Genomic DNA, 19,814 nt, shown 5'->3' with positions numbered 1-19,814 from the left:
AATTTAATCTCTGTCATTTCCTTGAGTGATTGGTACTGTGACTACTTTGACAAGGGCAGGGATTGATCATGGTTGTTTAAAGCCTTCTAAAGGTCCCAACAACTGAAGCCAGATTTTCTGTCAGATTGATGCTAGAGCTCAGTCCTGAGACCCCATTACATACTCCTCTCTGGGGCAGGCACAGAGGATGATTTTCTAGATATATAGAGATATATTTTAGTTAAATAGGCATTCTTCATATCTTTCAAAGGCTACAAAATATGGCATTTAGTGTTTTAATAACTTAGGGTTTTTCATGACAATGAGACACATCTGCTCCTGGCAGCACCAATCTACTTCAAGAGGAAGATGGGCATCGAAGAGGCTCCTTATGGAGTTTGATAGCTATTTGGGCAAGAAAATGCTCTTGCCTGGACTGTTGCATAAACTGGACACAAAGAACTCACAGAGAGAGGACTGCTGAACTTGCCTAAAGGTGAGATGGTCTTTCGGGGTTCCTGATTCATAAAAGAGTCTGTGAGACAGTCTGCAGGACACAGCAGAAAGTGACTAAACTGTCTTTAAAATTTCCTGCTTCATGGAAATGTCTGCTGGACGCTATGGGCCTGAAGGCCGAAGATGGATGCCCCAACGGTACAGAGGAACTTTGGGTGACTGTCCAGGCAGCGAGTTGTCTCTGTCATTTCTAGAGTTTAAAAGTTACATATTTCTTGTTTACTTAGGTAGTATTATATCCTTCTGGAGCCTTTGATAGAGTTAAAAAATGGATAGATAGTTATAGTTTTCCTTAGTTATGATAAAAGATAAAATAGATTTAAATATTGTAACTATAATTCTTGCTTGATAACTGTTATGCTATATGTAATTTTGCGATGTTAAAGTTAAAGCCTTCTTTTTTGTTTAAACAGAAAAAGGGGAAATGATGTGGGAGGGCCTTCTGTTTTAATAAAGAAACTGCCTTGGCCAGCCCTTAGGTGGGTGGAGTAGACAGAACAGGAAGAAGGAAGTGAGGTAGATGGCTCAGTCAGTCAGATGCCACGCCTCTCCTAAGTGAGATAAATCGCCATGCCTCTCTAGGGCAGACTGCCGTGCCTCTCCTCAGTGAGATGCCATGAAGCCAGCCACCAGGTCAGGCGTGCTGAATCTTTCCCGGTAAAACACCATTCGTGCCGTTACACAGATTATTAGATATGGGTTAGTCAAGATGTGAGTAAGAGGCTGAAAATAATGGGCCAGACAGTGTTTAAATGAATATAGTTTGTGTGTTGTTATTTCGAGGCATAAGCTAGCCGGTGGCCGGGAGCCTGGCGGCGGGAAGCCGGCCTGCAGCTCCTCACTACAGACATCCAAACAGCGGAACTCACTGAGAGCAAGGCGGGAACTTGGGCAGGGAGTGAAGAGTAGGTATTATATGTAATACAATTATATATGTATATCCCGTATGTATACAATCAAATATGACTTTCTGGTGACCTCTCAGAGTTCCCAGGCTCATAGGAGGAAGAAGCCCACATGAGCCTGGAGTATAGTTATTAAGTTCCTGTCTCCACATCTTAGTCCTGTGAGATGGGTATTTGCCTTGCCCCTTTCCAATGACTGGCTCAGTGACGACCTAGGGAAAAACAGATACACAGCACTCCGTGTGTGGAAAACGTGTTTTTGCATAAAGGCGAGAGAATGTGCTCACTCTTTGGTTGGTCTCACTCTTTTCTTCCTCTCTAGTGTCAGTGCCGAGAAGCAGAAGAAGGAAGACAGGCCACTCCCTGTTTGCAAAGCAGGAAATCAAAGTTCTCCGTCCTGCTGTGTTTTTCTGTAGTCAACCTGTCTGTAACCCCAGGTGTGTCGGGGGAGGCGCGGACAGGAAACCCTTCCTTCTCCTATCCTCCCTTCCCTCTCCTAGCTGTGCTAGGGCTCAGCAGGGCAAACAAAAAGTGAGAAGAGAAAGCAGGAACGCCGGAAAGCCAGAGGTCAACCTGGGTGTAGGCAGACAGCAAGACATAAGAAGAAAACCTAAATGTAGGGAACTCCCATGGGGCTCATTGTGCCCTGCATCTTAATCACAATCATTATTGAGGTAAGTCTGAAAAAGCCTTGGGCTGGGAACAAAAGCAACATCTGGCCTCCAAGTGCTGTCCTTTATTGCTCCACACCCTTCTCTCTCAAACAAACACACACAGGGTACCCACCTCTCCAAGAAGATAAAGCCAGTATCTGCTCCCCATGCTCTTGTATCCCTCCCCGGTACCAATGCCAAGGTCCTGGTAACAGCTCCAGCCACGGGGCCTGGGGCTGTGGCTTTGTATCCATGCCTCATCAGGAACAAACTTTTTTCCTTCCTCCCACAGCCAATGTCAGGACCAGCCACCGGGGCCCAAAGGTGGTGGTTTCTCCTGTGACACCCCTCAGACACTGTGGTTTTGACATCCTGTCCTGGTGGTGTATCTGTCCCCCCACGCCACCTCCAAGAAGAGCTTTCCAGGTGCAGTAGCCAAATCTTGTTTTTCTCTTTCTCCTAGCTCAAGACACAGCTCTGATAATATTTGGATAATATTGGATAACATTTGAGACATGGATATTTTCCTTTAAACCAATATTTTAAAAACTTTTTCAGCCTCCACCCACACTAAGAAATACATTTTATTTCATCAACAGTTTGCACCTACAGACAGACAGACAGACACACACCCATGACACAATTTTCAGGAAAGAATACTTACAATATTGAATGCACTCTGGTATTTTCTTTATTTCCTTTTTTAACAGGCTGCCTGTGTGGGTTTGGGGATGTAGCTCAGCAGTACAGCACTTGTCCAGCAAACATGAGATCCTAGCATCAAAACCACAAAGTGCTTGTTGGGACTTGGAGGAAGAACACTCCATCTTAAAGCACAGGGATACTCTGCCATTGCTAAACTGAGAAGAGCTTTGCACCCCAACCTGATCAGATTAGGGTTAAGCTATATACAAGTGAGGGCTCTGGCCAGTTCTGCTTTGCAGATTGTGAACTTGGCCTCATTACAAGGAAGGAACCCTCTTTGGGGGTTTACTGACAGTGGTGATGGCTTCTGGATAAGAACTAGGCCCTAGTCCTGCTTTTTGTATTTTTCCTCTTTGGTACTTTATTATTTTTCCCTTTACACCTTTAACAACTCATCCCATTCCAGAGTCTACCTGCTGCCGCGGCTCACCTTAAGATGGCTCATCTCATGTTGTACAGTCACACATTCTTATGTCACACATTTGCTCCCCTGGCAACCCGGATGCCCCCTGGCCAGGAAAACCCAGCCATCAGAAATCTGTGAGTGAACGAAAGGAGGTGAACTGTGATGCCCACAGGGTCTATAGATTCCTATTTTTCAAGTGTTGCCTTCCTAGAGGGACCCAGTAGGCAAGAACAGGGCAAGGCAAGCTACTCTGTCTCACGTGGCAGGTGTCTCTCTCTGGTCTGAGGAGCAGAGGCCTCAGGCAGTGAGTTTACAGAACTCAGTTATCCCTGCAATGCTATGTTTATACTTAATAGTTTAGAAATTAAGCTGGGGGTGCTGGTGGCATACACCTTTGATCCCAGCACTCAGAGGCAGAGGCAGGAGGATCTGTGGGAGTTCGAGGCCAGACTGGTCTCCAAAGTGAGTTCCAGGACAGCCAGAGCTGTTACACAGAGAAACCCTGTCTCAAAAAACTAAACCAAACCAAACCAAACCAAAAAGTTTAGAAATTAAGAAAGTAAATCTAGGGCTGGAGAGATAGCTCAGAGGTTAAGAGCACTGCCCGCTCTTCTAAAGGTCCTGAGTTCAATTCCCAGCAACCACATGGTGGCTCACAACCATCTGTAATGGGATCTGGTGCCCTCTTCTGGCCTGCAGGCATAGACACAGACAGAATATTGTATACATAATAAATAAATAAATATAAAAAAAGAAAGTAAATCTAGACTTCAAAGACGGGGCACAAACAATGGGGCTCTGGAATGCAGGAAGTGACTGGACATTCAAAGAGAATAATGGCAGGTAATAGGCAGCCCCTTTGGGTTAACACCACCCCTGTCTAGCACAGCCTCACCCTGAATAAGATGTGAGAGGAATGCAGGGTGGGGGAGATGTTCCTACCTCCCATCCCAATAGAGCGACAGCTATAAAGCCTTTTATTAGTAACTGTCAAAATAGCATCATAAAACATAATATATAAATCATGAAATTACATTACAAAATGTCATGATTCTGTCTGCTGATAACAGTAACATCCTTCATGAGAAAAAAGTAGCAGATACTACTATATATCTGCTATAAAAGTGGGCTACATTGCAGCCTTTCCATAGCAGGCCAGCCACCTCCAAGAGGAAAGCTGATGAGAAGGCTCCAGCTAGGAACTGCAGAGTCTCACATACGCTGGTCTCTGTTTTTCAACCTCATCAAATACTTTCTAGGACAGCATTGTGCTGTCTTCAAAGGGACAACATTGGGCTGGAAAGATAACTCAGCAGTTAAGAGCCCGACTGCTCTCCCGGAAGCCTTGTCTTCCATTCCCAGCACCCACTTGGTGGCTAACAGTTCTCTAGAACTCCAGTTCCAGATCTGACAACCTTTTCTGACCTCCTCAGACATAGCACACTGGGTACACAGACATACATGCAGGCTAAAACACTCACACATAGTTAATTTAAAATCTTAAAACTTTAGATAAAGATTAAAGGGGAGGAAAGCAATTTTATTTTTCTGAGACAGGGTCTTATGTAATCCTGGCTGGTCTTGAACTAGGCCGTAGAGGATGACCTCCTGCCTCCACCTCCAGAAGGCTAGGATTACAAGACCATCCCACTCAGTTTATTTGGTATGGAGATTGAGATTGCTTTACACAAGCTGAGCCAGCACTCTACCAACTGAACTACATCCTCAACCCTGGCCATCTCATCTCTATGCTGAAACTGAGGGGTAGGTGAGGCTGGTGTTGTTCTGGGTGCTTGCCTATCCCACTGGTGTGAAGACACAGGTTCAATAACAGGCAACACACATACACACACGCATGTACGTGCGCGCACACACACACACATACACACACACACACAATCCTGTAAATTAAAACTAAAACAGGGGCTGGAGAGATGGCTCAGAAGTTAAGATCACTGGCTGCTCTTCCAAAGGGCCTGAGTTTAATTCCCAGCGACCACATGGTGGCTCACAACTATCTGTAATGAGATCTGGTGCCCTCTTCTGGGCTGCAGGTGTACATGCAGGCAGAACACTGTACACATAATAAATAATAATTTTTTTTTTTTTAAAAACGAGGGGGGCCGGGCGGTGGTGGCACACACCTTTAATCCCAGAACTTGGGAGGCAGAGGCAGGCGGATCTCTGTCAGTTCGAGGTCAGCCTGGTCTACAGAGCTAGTTCCAGGACAGGCTCCAAAGCTACAGAGAAACCCTGTCTCGAAAAACCAAAATAAACAAATAAATAAATAAAATAAAATAAAATAAACGAGGGGCTGGAGAGATGGCTCAGAAGTTAAGAGCACTAGCTGCTCTTCCAGAGGTCCTGAGTTCGATTCCCAGCAACCATATGGTGGCTCACAACCATCTATAATGAGATCTGGTGCCTCTTCTGGTATATATAACATATATATATATGTATATGTATATACATATATATATATGTTAACAGAACATTGTATGCATAATAAATAAATAAATAAAATGAAAACAGAAGCTTAACTACTTACTTAGTGCTGCTTTTCTTTCCTTTTCTTTTTTTGAGAGAACAGTCATAACCCATCTGCAATAAAGTATGCTCCTCAGAAGCTGTGTGTTGAGCCTGACTCCAAATGTGGTGGCATCAAGAGGTAGGACTTTAGGGTGGTGATTAGACCATACGGTGGAACCTTCGTGCATAGGATCAGTACTCTTTTTTTGTTTGTTTGTTTTTGTTTTGTTTTTTTGTTTTTTTGTTTTCGAGACAGGGTTTCTCTGCAGCTTTAGAGCCTGTCCTGGAACTAGCTCTTGTAGACCAGGCTGGTCTCGAACTCACAGAGATCCGCCTGCCTCTGCCTCCCGAGTGCTGGGATTAAAGGCGTGCGCCACCACCGCCCAGCAGGATCAGTACTCTTATAAGAGACCCCAAAGAGCTCCCTCAGGCTCTGTCATGTGAACAAAGTAGACCAGAGGATGGCCCTTCTCTAGACACAAATCTGTGGGCATCCTGATCTTGGACTTCCCAGCTTCCTATGAGCAATACATTTCTATTGCTTACAGGCCACAGGTCTGTGGAATCCTGTTTCAGCGGCTTGCATAGACGAAGACACTAATGTGTTCATTGTTTGCCAAACAGAAAGTGAGGACGGCCCACGCTCTCAAGCACACATGGTTTTCACTTCAGCAGGTAAAGTGGGATGACCCTGACCCGTGGACTGAAAAGTTCCTGAGCTGAGCCCGGAACTCTCTGGCCTAGGATTCTTCCAGCTTGGGAGCAGCCAGTCTCTTCTGAGCCTTGGGTTCTCACCTACAGCATTCAGGTAGCTTCACCGTTGTTCAAGATTACTAGAAGGAAGGAACCAGGGGGAAGGCTGAGGAGCAGTAAGATTTCTGAGAAAGTTAACCTTTTTCTAATTTTATGAATGGCAGTACTCAGTGAATGATGACAGGAGAAACCACCAAGATGAAACAATTCTAAGGTTGCCTTTTGCTAAGTAACCACGCACGGCTGCTTCAGGAGGGAGTGGTGGCAATGACAAGCCAGGTTGGGCACAGACATTTTCCCCTGTGAAGCAATGGAAAGAAAATAAAGTCAACGGATAGGAGGCCTAGTCATGGAAAGCCCTGGCTAGACAAAGCCACTGGCTTGTGTCCCCTAGGCAATGATAGGAAACAGTGGCTTAGAAGACTGTGCAGTCTGATTCCAGTGGGGTGCAGAGGCTGGGAAACAGCTAAGGTGTCAGCAGATGAGCGGCTGGCCAAACAGGACTGTGAGGGAAGGGCAGGAGAAACCAGAGTCTAGTCTAGGTGCCTGGTTCCATGTGTTCTTTTCTTCTTGCGCCTCCCTCCATCTGCTTCCTCCTCCTGTTCATCTTCTCTTCCACCCCCACAGCCCACATCAGCCCGGCATCCTTTACCACTTAAATCAGCGTGTTGATGGCACTTAGCGAAGGCTTAGGATGATCAAAATGTCGCCAGCAGGAGCTCCCTGGCAAACTCCGGCTGGCTGCCTTTGAGCGGGTCATGAGCAGAGGAGGGGCAGGCCCACCCTTTCTCTAAAGAGAATGTCAGCTCTGCTTCTCCCTCCCAGGAAGTCAGAGAGCCCTGGGCAGCACCTGACACGAGGTGCAGGGCAGCTGGCTGGGCGAGAAGAGAAGCTGACACTTCTGGGCTGGCTGAGGGCTGCTGCTTCTTCCACTCTGTGCGGAGGAAAGCAGGTCACCCTGCACCCGGCCAGACACTGAGGGGCTGACCGATTCCTTCGGGGACTCAACCGTAGAGAAGGATTTCTGGAATGGCTGCAGGCACGGCACCTCACTGAGGAAGTAAAACTGGTGATTCACAGTCCAGTCTAGGTGAAAAGGGATTGGGTGTGGTCACCCTGGGGCCTTCCACCTTCTAATATGGACCTTCCTTGGTATCTCACTTGCTGGTCTTTTTGTCTTGCCCTGAGCTTGAATTTGCCAGTCTCTGCTAAGTTCCCTGTGCTCTGACTGCAGGGCAAAGATGTCCACATCAGTATTTTGCTGGTATAGCTAAATAAATACATGGGAAAACAGAGCAGATCATCCAGACCCATTGGCGGAGTAGACACCTTGAACAGTAAAGTTCAGCTTGACTAGGAGGACCCCAGGGGATGAACGTAAGGATAAGGATGGGAGCTCTTCATCACGGGTTACACAACACAGAGTGGACTGAGAATGACGGATAATGGCCCACGGCATGTCTACAGAATTGGGTTACCTAGCACCCAAATAATCGAGGAAGAGGCAGGAGTGAGAGTGGAAGGGGTCAGTCACCTGGGTGAAACCACAGGATGTAGATTCCTGGGATGTGGAGTTGGGAGATTCAAAGAACAGTGGGCTTGAAACCACAGAGTACCTAGCTGAGGGACACCGCTCTGGCTATTCCCGAGAGGGCTGCTGCTCGGAGGCATTGAGCTATCTGGGGGTTACCTCGCTAAGGCTGTTGGAAGGGCTATACAGCCTGCGTTCAGGATGGTGGGAGGAGACACTGGGCTAGTGGAAGGGCGCCTGGAGGTGGTGATTTCAGCACAGACTCTCCTGGGGAGAGAGATGATGGGGGCTGGCCAAGGAGACTGCTATGGACTTGGAGAGATGGAGATCACACAGAAGTCATCAGAGACCACGTTAAAAAGGAGTCTTGCTTGAGTGGGGAGAGATAGCTCAATGGGTAAAATGCTTCACCTCACAAATGTGAGGACCTGAGTTCAATCCCCAGCACTGGTATAAAAGGGGGGGCATGATAGTATGCACTTCTAATATGAGCCTCCCTGGGGCTCAGCTGACGAGCCAGCCTCACACACATACACACGCGCGCGTGCACGCACACACCACACACACACACACACACACACACACACACACACACCACACACACACACACTCATACTGGGAGCTCCATCAGCATTCAGTGATAGGGTACCTAGGAAGCCTTGAGAAAGGCTTGAGTGTCTGGAGGTAGAAGGTCATACGATTCATCTCAGCAGCTGGAGAGGCAGGAGGGCAGTGGGTAGGGACCACTGTCTCAGGGAACCTGCAGTAGAAAGGAGTTGCAGTCAGAGCACAGGCAACTTGGAGGTGTTTAGAGGTGAAACAGATGGCAGGGAGAGAAGTCCTGGATCAAGAGCCTGCTGGGGACAAGGAAGACAATAAGGGTGAGAGGAGCTCACCCCCCTACACACACACACACCCTGGGGTAAATGGAAATGCTAATCTTGGATTTCACAACAATCTGCAGTTCCCTCCTCTCTCAGTCTTGTGTCAGATCTGCTAGCCCATGCTGGTGGAAAGTCCCTGAGGCCCCAGTCTTCATTCCTGCAGGCAGAGGGAGATGTGAGGCAGCTGGATGGACCAAGAGCAGAGAGGGTGTTCTGAGCTCAAGGTTGGGATCCTAAGCACCAGACACTACTCCTTTCGCAGTCTGCACCTATTCCTCCCCTGCCCTGCATCCTAGAGCCCAATTAGAGCTGCCAGCTACATGTCCAGAGGGTTGTAAACATCAGTGAAGTGTTCTGAGTCGTCCCTGCTAGATGCCCAAGATTGATAGGAAATGAAAGTGGTAACCACCAGGAGGTGAGGGAGGGCAAGAGCTGGCTTAATCCTCAGTTATTTATTGGCAGCAAGATCCTTGAGCCAGCCTTTCTGAGTTGCTAACTACAGTCTTACAGTTGCTGGCAGCAAAACTGTGTCTCTTCAGAGTTTGGTTACCCACGATGACCCCATAACAACCGCCATGCCAACGGCAGGCTCTGTGGAGGTGGGGATGTCAACAAGCAAGGAGGTGAAGGCAAGGATGACCTCACTGGGTAAGCAAACATACACCCCACATGGCTGGGGGAAGGAGGTGCTCATCAGTTGGGCTGTGGGAGGCTGTTGGGGAGAAGACAGACTGGGAAGAGGGTGGATGGAGGAAGAAAGAAACCTTGGTCTACAGAAGCAGGGGCAGTGGAAGTGGGAGAGAGACAATCTTGTTCAGAAATGACAGGTCCCAGGCTGGAAGGGAAAGGCAGAGGAAACGCTGCTTAGCTGAGGAGAAGAATCAAAAGATTTCAAAGAGCTGAGAGTTAAAAAGAAAGAGAGGCTGACACTGGAGAGGGAGATGTGGGTGGCCATGTGTGATCTGGAAGGGATTGGAAAACACCCCTCAGTCTTGGCCTGGGTGTTTTCTTCTGTGTGCTGGGTGGGTGTCTGAGTTGGTACATTATTATATAGGTAATGAAAACATTGCAGGGCGGTGGTGGTGCACACCTTTAATCCCAGGACTCGGGAGGCAGAAGCAGGCAGATCTCTGTGAGTTTGAGGCCAGTCTAGTCTAGAAGAGCTAGTTCCAGGACAGGCTCCAAAGCTACAACAACAACAACAAAAAGAACAACAAAACAAAACAAAAACATTGTGCAGCTTACAGCCCAGCCAATATAGTTGCATAAGAAAAGACAGACAGACACACTTTATAGTAGACTATTATTATGCAGATAATCCAGGAAAACAATCAGGAAGACTGCAGAAGAATCCAAGATAGTGGTAACAGACCAAAGAACAGTTACATAAGTCCACGGTATGGTTTCATTTAGTTAAAAGAAAAATTATATATATATTAGAGAAAATATAAAAGTGTGTGTGTGTAACTGTTAATGGTGATTATTTGGGACATTAGATAGAAAGCTGGGATTTCCAGGAGGTACCCTTTTAACTGGGTAACCTCTGTGGAGCTGTTTTTGAGACTATATTATTTTTGATACAGAATTTGGAGTTTTTCTTGCAGTAAATAATTTTACCTATTAGTCTGACAGGTTTTGTCTTCTGTTCTTGGTAATGGGGACAGAATCTAGGGCTCTGTGCATGCTAGGCAAGAGCTCTGCCATTGAGCCATATCCCCAGCCCTCTTCTTTAAAAAAAAAAGCCATTATTGCTTATGTGTAAGTGATGTCTATGTATGAGGTCAGGTGGGGGGACATTAGATCCTTTGAAGTTAGAGTTACAGATAGTTGTGAGCTGCCTCGTGTGGGTGCTGGGAATTGAACTCAGGTCCTCTTTAAGAACAATATATGCTCCTAACCTTAGAGCTATCTCTCCAGTTCCCTCAACCTTCTTTTTAATTTAAGACAGGCTCTCATGATGTTGCCCTGACTAGTCTTGAATTAGCAATCTTCTACTCTCAGCCTCTGAGTATCTGAAATATAGACTTTGGTGCGGCGAACCCCCCTGGCCAGCAGGGAAGAACAACCACCGAGTTGAGGATTCTTTTCAAATCACGCTTTATTGGAGCCTCTTGGTTAAGGGAGAGCTGGAAGCGAGGGGCTCTGAGCACTAAATGGCAGCTGTTTATATAGGGAGAGTGGACACAGGTCGTGCCTGAGGGAGGTTCTGTCTAGAGCCTTGCCTAATATGGAGTTGTTTACTCGGCGCTGCAGGGGCTCAGCGCCATCTTGTGATGGTGGCCGGCAAATCGGCTCCCTGCACTTTGGTTAGCCCAATAGTTCCAATGACCATGTTTTGAGAGCTAAATCATCAAAGCACAAGTCTGATATATGTGGGTTCCTATGGGGACAGTGGAATGGAGTATTCACAGTTGGGGCCATCTTGGAAGATGACATATTCTCATAGTCTTTCCCCAGCCCTGTGGGTGCATACTTTGATTTGAATCAACACATGCAACACATGGTAATGTTTGTCCGTCCATCCATCCATCCAGTGCCCACCAGGGCCTATAGGACCAGAATCCTGGGTCTCGCTATCTTACTTGCTAGCCATGTGACTGTGGGCACTGGGCCTCTCATTATCTATAAGATGGGGGTTAACACTTTCTTTGCGTACATTGTGCAGTTGTGAAGAGGAAATGAAACAAGGCTTCTAAAGGTATCTGGGGCCCAGAGGGCAAATTCTGAAAGAATATTTAGGCTCTTGCAAATTATTGTTATTAAAAAGGCAAAGAAATTGTACAAGGTGACAACAGTTAAGAAGTTCAATTCTCAGGGCTGGAGAGGTGGCTCAGAGGTTAACACTGACTATTCTTCTAGTGGTCCTGAGTTCAATTCCCAGCAACCACAGGGTGGCTCACAACCATCTATAATGAGATCTGGTGCCCTGTTCTGGTCTGTAGGCATACACACAGACAGAACACTGTATACATAATAAATAAATAAATCTTTTTTTTTAAAAAAAAGTTCATTTCTTTCAGTGATGGGATAGTAGAATAGATAATCCTGAAATTGAGTGTATATCTCCACATATACACTTACGCATACATACATAATCATACTACGCATAAATGTATGTGAGACAGGACCTTATTACATAAGCTGTCTTAAAATTTGTAGTCTTCCTACTTCAGGTTCTTGAATGCTGGGGCTACAGAGATGTGCTACCAAACATGACCGAAATGGGTATTTTCTGAGGTAATAGTTAAACTGTCTGCAAGAAAAATAGTCACTTTGGCAAAATAAAACTGAAGTGAATCTGAGAATAATGAATGAGCTCACCAACTACAGAATCATTTCATTTTAAAAGATAGTAAATGTGATCTCCACAAAGAATGACTGGGCAGGATAACACACGAACAAAATCCTGGTATTTGGAAGGCGGAGGAAGGAGGGTCACAAGTTCAAGGCCACCCTAGACTACTAACAAGACTATGTTTTAAGAACAAACAAATGGAGCTAGGGGCTGTAACTCAACTAGAAGAGAGCTTGCCTCGCATCCATGAAGCTCTGAGTTTGGTTCCCAAGCCCTCATAACTAGGGAGGGTGGCTTACACCTGAAAAGGGGGAGGCAAGAGGATGTAGAGTTCAAGATCATCCTTGGCTACGGAGTGAGTTCAAGCCAGCCTCAGACTCGCAAGACTTCATCTCAAAAACCAGCAAAAGCTACAGTCTGGGCCACTCCAATCCAATCAGTATGCAAATGAGTGCTTTCCAGATGCCAGGCGTAGTGAGACAACTTGCCCAAAGGTACGGTGGGCAAGTAAGTGGTAGAGCCTCTCGCTGCAGATGGTCTGACCTCCAAGCCTATGTGGGAGTACAGTTGTAGAAAACTCAGGAAAACAGGACTTAATATAGAGAAAAAGTGGCCCCTTTCAGCCTCTGACTGAAAAAGAACATGTAAACACATTGTTTCTAAACTTGCCTGGTGGCAAGAATCATTATTTTTGTCATTGTTTCCCAAACGGCCACATGCATCCGAATCACACGGGGAGCTTGTCGGGTGTTCTGGGATTAGGCTGCTGCACAGCGGAGGAGTGCACTGTCCACATGCACAAGGCCCTAAGGTGAACAGCCACTGCTCCCTCTGCACAGATGCAGTCCGGTTCTGGACACTGGGGGTGGGGACCTGGCAAGTTCCCTTGCTGTGGATCCATGACGGAACTCTGAGGAGCCCGGCAGAGGGCAGGACCTTTAGCCTCCATCACCAGAAATGGATTTCTCCAATGAAAAGGAAGAAGTAAAGCTTTGCTCATAACCTGAGTTTCCCTTGACAGCTGAAATGTATTCTCATTCTTGTTCTCTCCCGTCTTTCCTTTTTCCTTTACCCTTTCCCTCTGTCAAGGACCTAACTAACCAAGGACTTTCTACCACACTGGGTAAGTGCACTATCCGGGAGGGACATCCCTAGCCCATGTTTGTTAGTTTTGGGGTTTATTTTTTGCTACATGGTCTTGCTCTCTAGCTCAGCATAGTATTGAACTAGTTAAGGAGCCCAGACTGAACTCCAGCTCGTGACTCTCTGCTTTACTTCCTGAGCGCTGGAATTATGTGTGCACCATTCTCTTCAGCCTGGAGCACCTCTTGGGCCCCCAAAACACTTAGCATTGGAGACTAATAACGCTATGATAAAATCCCCCTCACCCAGCCCCAAGACAGGTATTATTTTTCTGTCCATTGAGCCCTGTGGAGCTGTTCTTGAAGAATCCTCTTTTGGTGAAGGGATCGAAGGAATGAATGATCCCGATTGGACTAAAAGGGATGCTAGTAAAAGCGGTTCCTTGCGGTGGTGGGGTGACCTAGTGGGACAGAGAGCCTGGCATAATCTCTCACATTCTGAAAATGTTTGCCGAGTGAAGCACAACCAGGATCTATTGGCGGTCAGAGAGTGAGGGTCAGGCCCACGAGTGGCAGGCCTAGCAGGGGCAGGGTGGGAAGGAGTGTAGAATGTTGGCTTCTGCGTTGCTGTTGGTCTCACAGTACGTGTTTCAAGTGCAAGGAAGGAAGGAGTCTGTGTTTCGTGAGGTCAACCTTGTGGATCGAGACCCACAGCAGGCTATCTGGTGACTGACTGAAGAGCTAGGGGAAGCCATGCTGAGCCCAAAGCTGCCTCACTGCTCCTGGATGACTATGTGGATGACTCATGTCTTGCCACCCCCTCACTCTCTCAGGCTGAAACCACATGTCCTGGGGTGTGGGGACAAGGAGAAGGGTCGCCACGACACGGGTTCCAGCAATCCTTTTACCTCAGTGGAAGAGCTGAGAAGACAGAGCATTGGTGAAAATGGATGGGTCTCCTCGGAGACATCTGACGTCTGAAGTCCTTCCGAAGACGTATCTGAGAATGCTGTGTGGTCCTGACGCTGGCTCAAAAGGAGAGAGCCAAGACATCTGGACCATCGCAGGATGTTTGAGAGCTGTGTTCCTTTTCCCACTGTCTGGGTCCTCTGCCACATCACACCCACATGTGTGAGTACAAGCCAGAAGGAAGCCACCACGTGATGAGCAGTCAGGAAAGAGGTGCATAAGGTCTGGAGCGGGTAGGCCAGCTCCTGTGTTGACAGTAAAATGGACCACTAGTTTCCTTGACACAACCAAGTCCAGCTGTTCATGCTTTGTGCTGGCCTGAGACCTAGCTCAGCTGTGCTCTTCACATCAGCGTTTGGGTGGTTCGGTATGTGAAAGTTCTCCACTTCAGGTTCTAGGTTCCCTGGGATCTAGTGTGGACAATCATGGACACTGATTAGCCCTGTCTGTGAGAGAGGGAGTAGGAAGATGTGAAGCTGTCTGAAGAGCTCAGCAGTATCCAAAGCAGATGGGGAAGTGGTGGGGACTGGATTCCTTCCTCGAATCATTACTTTTCTTGATTCTATTTGGTTTTAGAAACAGGATCTTGCTGTGTAGCCCAGGCTAGTCTAGAACTCAGGATTTTCCTGTCTCTGCATCCCAAGAGATTATTGGTGGTTCTCCACCACCCTCCTCCCCCACCCCGCCCCGTGTATGTGTGTGAAGGCCAGGGGAGGACATTTGCTATCTTCCTCTATTGCCCTCCACTTTACAACCTTGAGAAGGGTCTCCCATCTCCCATTTAGTCAGAAGCTTACTGTTTAGTTTGACTGGCCAGAGAGAACTAGGGATCCCTCTCTGTCTCCTGCTCTCCCAGGGCTAGAGTTATGGACACATGCAGCCATGCCTGGCTTTTTACACGGGTGCTGGGGATTCAAACTCAGGTCCTTATGCTTGCACTTCAAGTGCTCTTATCCACTGAGCCATCGCTCAAGCCCCAAACGGGGAGTTTGCCTTGCAAGACAGGTTTTCTTTTCCAGGAAAACTGTAAAGTGTTTACTGCAACACCAAGGTCATGACACAACTTCATTCTAGAGAGAGCTAGTTTCCTGTCTTCTTACTCTAGGGAAATTGGGGTCAGTCTTGGAGACAGGTATAGAAGTACCCCTTCCTTTTCCAACAGGGCTTGAGAAGGCTTTAAATACAGACTATAAATTCAAGAGTCAAATAGAAGAGAGGAATGAACCTGTCAAGTGAAAATCAGAGTTAGCACCCAAATCTGCTTGCCTTGCCTCTGGGCTTCCTGGCACTAGGAGGGAGGGGTACCTGAAGTTTGTTAGGGCTTTAACTGGATTTAACCAGTTTCATGCTCTGTGCCTCAGCTCCTCTGTAAAATAAGATGAAAGTACTCACACAGCATTTTACATGAGATATGTGCCTGGCACAGAGGAAGCGTGTAATCACACTGCAGATTTTACAGTTCTTTCGTCCTCCTGGGCACAGGGAAGTGGCTGTAGAGGAGAAGGTTATCCCTTAAGGGGTACCATAGGGGAATATTATTTTAAAGTGTGTTACTTTTGTTTATTCTGTATTTGTTTAACTCTGTGAAGCTGTGATTCTTTGCCTGTTTAAAACACCTGATGATCCTAATAAAGAGCTGAATGGCCAATAGCGAGGAAGGAGAAAGGATAGGCGGGGCTGGGAGGCAGAGAGAAGAAATAGAACCAAGCAAAAGCAGCAATGAGAGAACAAGGAGAGGAAGACATCAGGAACCAGCCACTCAGCCAGCCACGGAGTAAGAAGGAAAGAAAAGACGCACAGAAATAAGAAAGATAAAAGCCCAGAGGGGAAAGGCAGACAAGATGAGTAACGCTGGCAAGGAACAAGCCAAGCTAATGCCGGGCATGCGTAACAAGAAGTCAAAAGAGTAAAACATCTCACAACTGGGTGCCTTCTCTTCCAGGGATGGTCTCTTCCTCTGTTCCCTTCAAGTCCCATGGGAGGCTTCTGAAACGCCATTGTTCCCAGTCTGGCTACACAAGGAATGTGGAGTTTCCTCTCCACAACAGACTTTTTCCAGGATGTACATTCATGTATACTGAATGGTGACTGCAGATATATTTCCTGGACTGTAAGTCTCTCTGAGCTCACAATGCCCATGTGTGGTATTGTCTCCTCCTTTTGTCTGGAATTCTGTGTGTGCGTGGATGGGGGTCTTGTCCCACAGAGCCTTGCTTTGTGTTCTGCAGTGCCAGGCAGGCTGTTTTGTTCTGACCTCTGAGGGTGAAGGTATGTGAGGGGGTCTCAGACTCATGACTCAGCGGCAGGATCCTGTGGCCAGGGTGCTCAGGCTGGTGTTAGCGGTAGAGTGATTGCCTAGCATGCAAGTCCTGCGTTCTCTTCCCAGCACTGCAAATCATAGATGGCTTTTTCTTTGGGCCACCAGCTCACAAGAAACAACATGGAGACTTTTTTTAAAGCTAAGAGTCATTATTTATTTATTTATTTATTTATTCATTCATTCATTCATTCAATTTATTTATTTATTTATTTATTTATTATGTATACAATATTCTGTCTGTGTGTATGCCTGCAGGCCAGAAGAGGGCACCAGACCCCATTACAGATGGTTGTGAGCCACCATGTGGTTGCTGGGAATTGAACTCAGGACCTTTGGAAGAGCAGGCAATGCTCTTAACCTCTGAGCCATCTCTCCAGCCCCAACATGGAGACTTATTAATTAAAGCTTGGTCTATAGCTTTAAGTTGTAAGTTCTAATAGCACTTGTAACTTAAATTAATCCATTTATGTAGTGATATTTCATTTGTATCTTAATAACTAAAGCTTGCCTGAAGTTCAGAGAGTAAAACAGCTGCCCTGGTCAGCTGTCTACTGTTACAGACCAGGCAGTGTTGACACACACCTTTAATCCCAGTAGCCACACTAGTTTGCCATAGACACTGGACAGTAGTGGTGCATACCTTTAATCCCAGCCCTAGTGAGGAACAATAATAATATGGGAGGAGAAAGCTCTCACACATAGTCTCATTCCTCAGAAAGAGGATCACCTGGAGGCAGGATCACCATTTCGGACTGAGGTAGAGAGAAGAGCCAGTGGCTGACTGTTTTGCTTTTTTGACCTTCAGGTTGAATCCCAATTTCTGTCTCTAGGTTTTTATTAATCGTGATACACATATTAATCTATGTTTTGCCTCGTGACTCTCTCTCTCTGTGCCTTTAAGTCCTGCCTAACCTCTTCTTGCCTAGCCATTGGCCATGCAGCTCTTTATTAAACCAATCAGAAGGCGCCTTGGCAAAGACACATCTTCACAGTGTACAAAAACATTATTCCACAAAGCGAATAAACAAATGCACAAATAGACAAAACAAAAGTATTATTAGGGGCTGGAGAGATGGTTCAGTGGTCAAGAGTTCATACCAGTTCTTGCAAAGGACCTGAATTTGATTCCCAGGATTTATATCAGGCAGCTTACAATTGCCTGTAACTTCAGTTCTAGGGTTACTTGGTACCTGTAAGCCTCTAAAGATTCCTGCATTCAAGTGCACATACCCATCCACATATACATATTTCAAAGTAAAAATAAATATTTAAAAAAAAAAAAAACAACAACCCTGTGAGGAGTCAGAGTTCAAGCCTGGGTACTCACACGCTTTGTATCACACTGCTGCCCCTACCTCTCTGGCAGGAGCTGATTTCCTTGGCCTCTCCTGCAGCAGGAAGTTGGAAAGAACTCTTGGCCCTGATGGCTGGAGAAAGGAACGTGCTGGGGGACTCTGCTCTTGGCTAGCTGTTGAATAAAGAGAAAGGGGGTTTTGATATGCTAGATGCCTTACAGTCTGATCATGTACTCCTCCCAACAGTTCTGTGAAGGAGGGACCCTTCATCTCTTCTCTTTAAAGCTGAACTAGCAAGGTAAAGGATGTGTTTGCCCTGAGACTAGCTAACAGCAGGGCAAGCAGTCTGGCTTCAGATCGTGTTTAACTACTTAGCAACAGGCTTCCGAAAACCCAAGGGCATGTTTGTACCAAGGCCTCCATTCTAACATGGGTCAGATCCCCTCGACTGACTAATTTCCCCAGCATTGAGGGAACAGGAGAACCAATGCTGTTTGTGTGCTGGCTAAGGTTCCTCATGTACTGTTCAACTTTCATTCTCATGCTGTAATAAAACACTCTTGACAGGAAGCAATTTAGGGAAGCAAGGGTTTCCTTTAGCTTGTAATTCCAGGGTAGAACCATCACTATGGGGAATGTCAAGGTGACAGGCACTTAGAACAGCTAGTCACATTACAGCCACGTGAGTGCCCGCACGCTCAGTGCTAGGCTGGTTTTCTCCATTTCTTAACATCTACTTTTATTTGATGTGCTTGCCTGTATGTTATGTCTGTGTACTTCATGCATGACTAGTGCATACAGGGGTCAAAGGAAGGTGTCAGGTCCCCTGGAGCTGGAGTTTTGGACAATTGTGGTCCACTGTGTGGATGTTGGGAATCAAACTGGGGTCCTCTGTAAGAACAAGTGCTCTTATGTCTGAGCCATCTCTGCAGGCCCGACTCCACTCTTACATAGTCCAGGGACCCAAACCAGACATGCTGAGAATTTTATGTCAACTTGATGCAGGCTAGAGTTATCTGAGAGGAGAGAACCCCAATTGAGATCAGGCTGTAGGCAAGCCTGTAGAACAACTTCTTAATTGGTGATTGACAGGGGAGGTCCCAGCCCATTGTGGGTGGTGCCATCCCCGGGCAGGCTGACCAAGACGCCAGGAGCAAAGTCAGAAAGCGACACCCTCCATGCCCTCTGCATCAGCTCCTGCCTCCAGGGTCCTGTACAGTGTGAGTTCCTGCCCCAGCTTCCTTCAGGGCTGAATACATGCTGTGACGTGTGTATAAGCTTCCCCCAGCTTGCTTTTTGGTTTGGCGTTTCGTCATGGCAATAGACACCAGGGAAAGGTGGCACATATTTTCAGGCTTTGGTTTTCCACGCCAATTAAGACAGTCCTCTACAAACACGCCCACAGTCTACCTGATCCAGACAACCCCTCACTGACTCTCTCCCCAGGTGTGTCTAGGCTGTGTCAAATGGAATATCGAAGCTAATAGCCAGCTGTGGTGGCACATGGCTTTAATCCCAACACTCGGGAGGGGATTCTGTGTGAGTTCAAGGACAGACTGGCCTACAGAGTGAGTTCCAGGAGCAACACAGTAGGACCCTACCTCAAAAAAAAAAAAAAAAAAAAAGAAAAGAAAAAAAGAAAAAACAAGCAAACAAACAAAAAACCAAACCAAACTAAAACAAAACCCTCCAAAAACCATCTCATGATCCCCCACCTCCACCACCCATTTAAAAACACTCTAAGACAGAAAATTTTCTTTGCCTGAAAGTACAGTGTTACCAACCAACATAAGGCCAGGTCTCAGAATACTGCAGCCTCTCCGAACCACAGACACTTCTCCACATCTGAAACTCTGCCTCAGGAGTCTGCTCTTGTCCCTTAGTGGACCTTACCATGGCTGCCTCCCCCACCTCGGTTGTCTCAATTTCAAGAGGCAAAAGCACGACCATGAACAGACTGAAGCAAAACACGTCAGAAACAGTGGGAAGTCA

Source organism: Arvicola amphibius, chromosome 5 (genome assembly GCF_903992535.2).
Source record: "Arvicola amphibius chromosome 5, mArvAmp1.2, whole genome shotgun sequence".
Classification (NCBI taxonomy): Eukaryota; Metazoa; Chordata; class Mammalia; order Rodentia; family Cricetidae; genus Arvicola; species Arvicola amphibius.
This window is presented reverse-complemented; position numbering follows the sequence as displayed.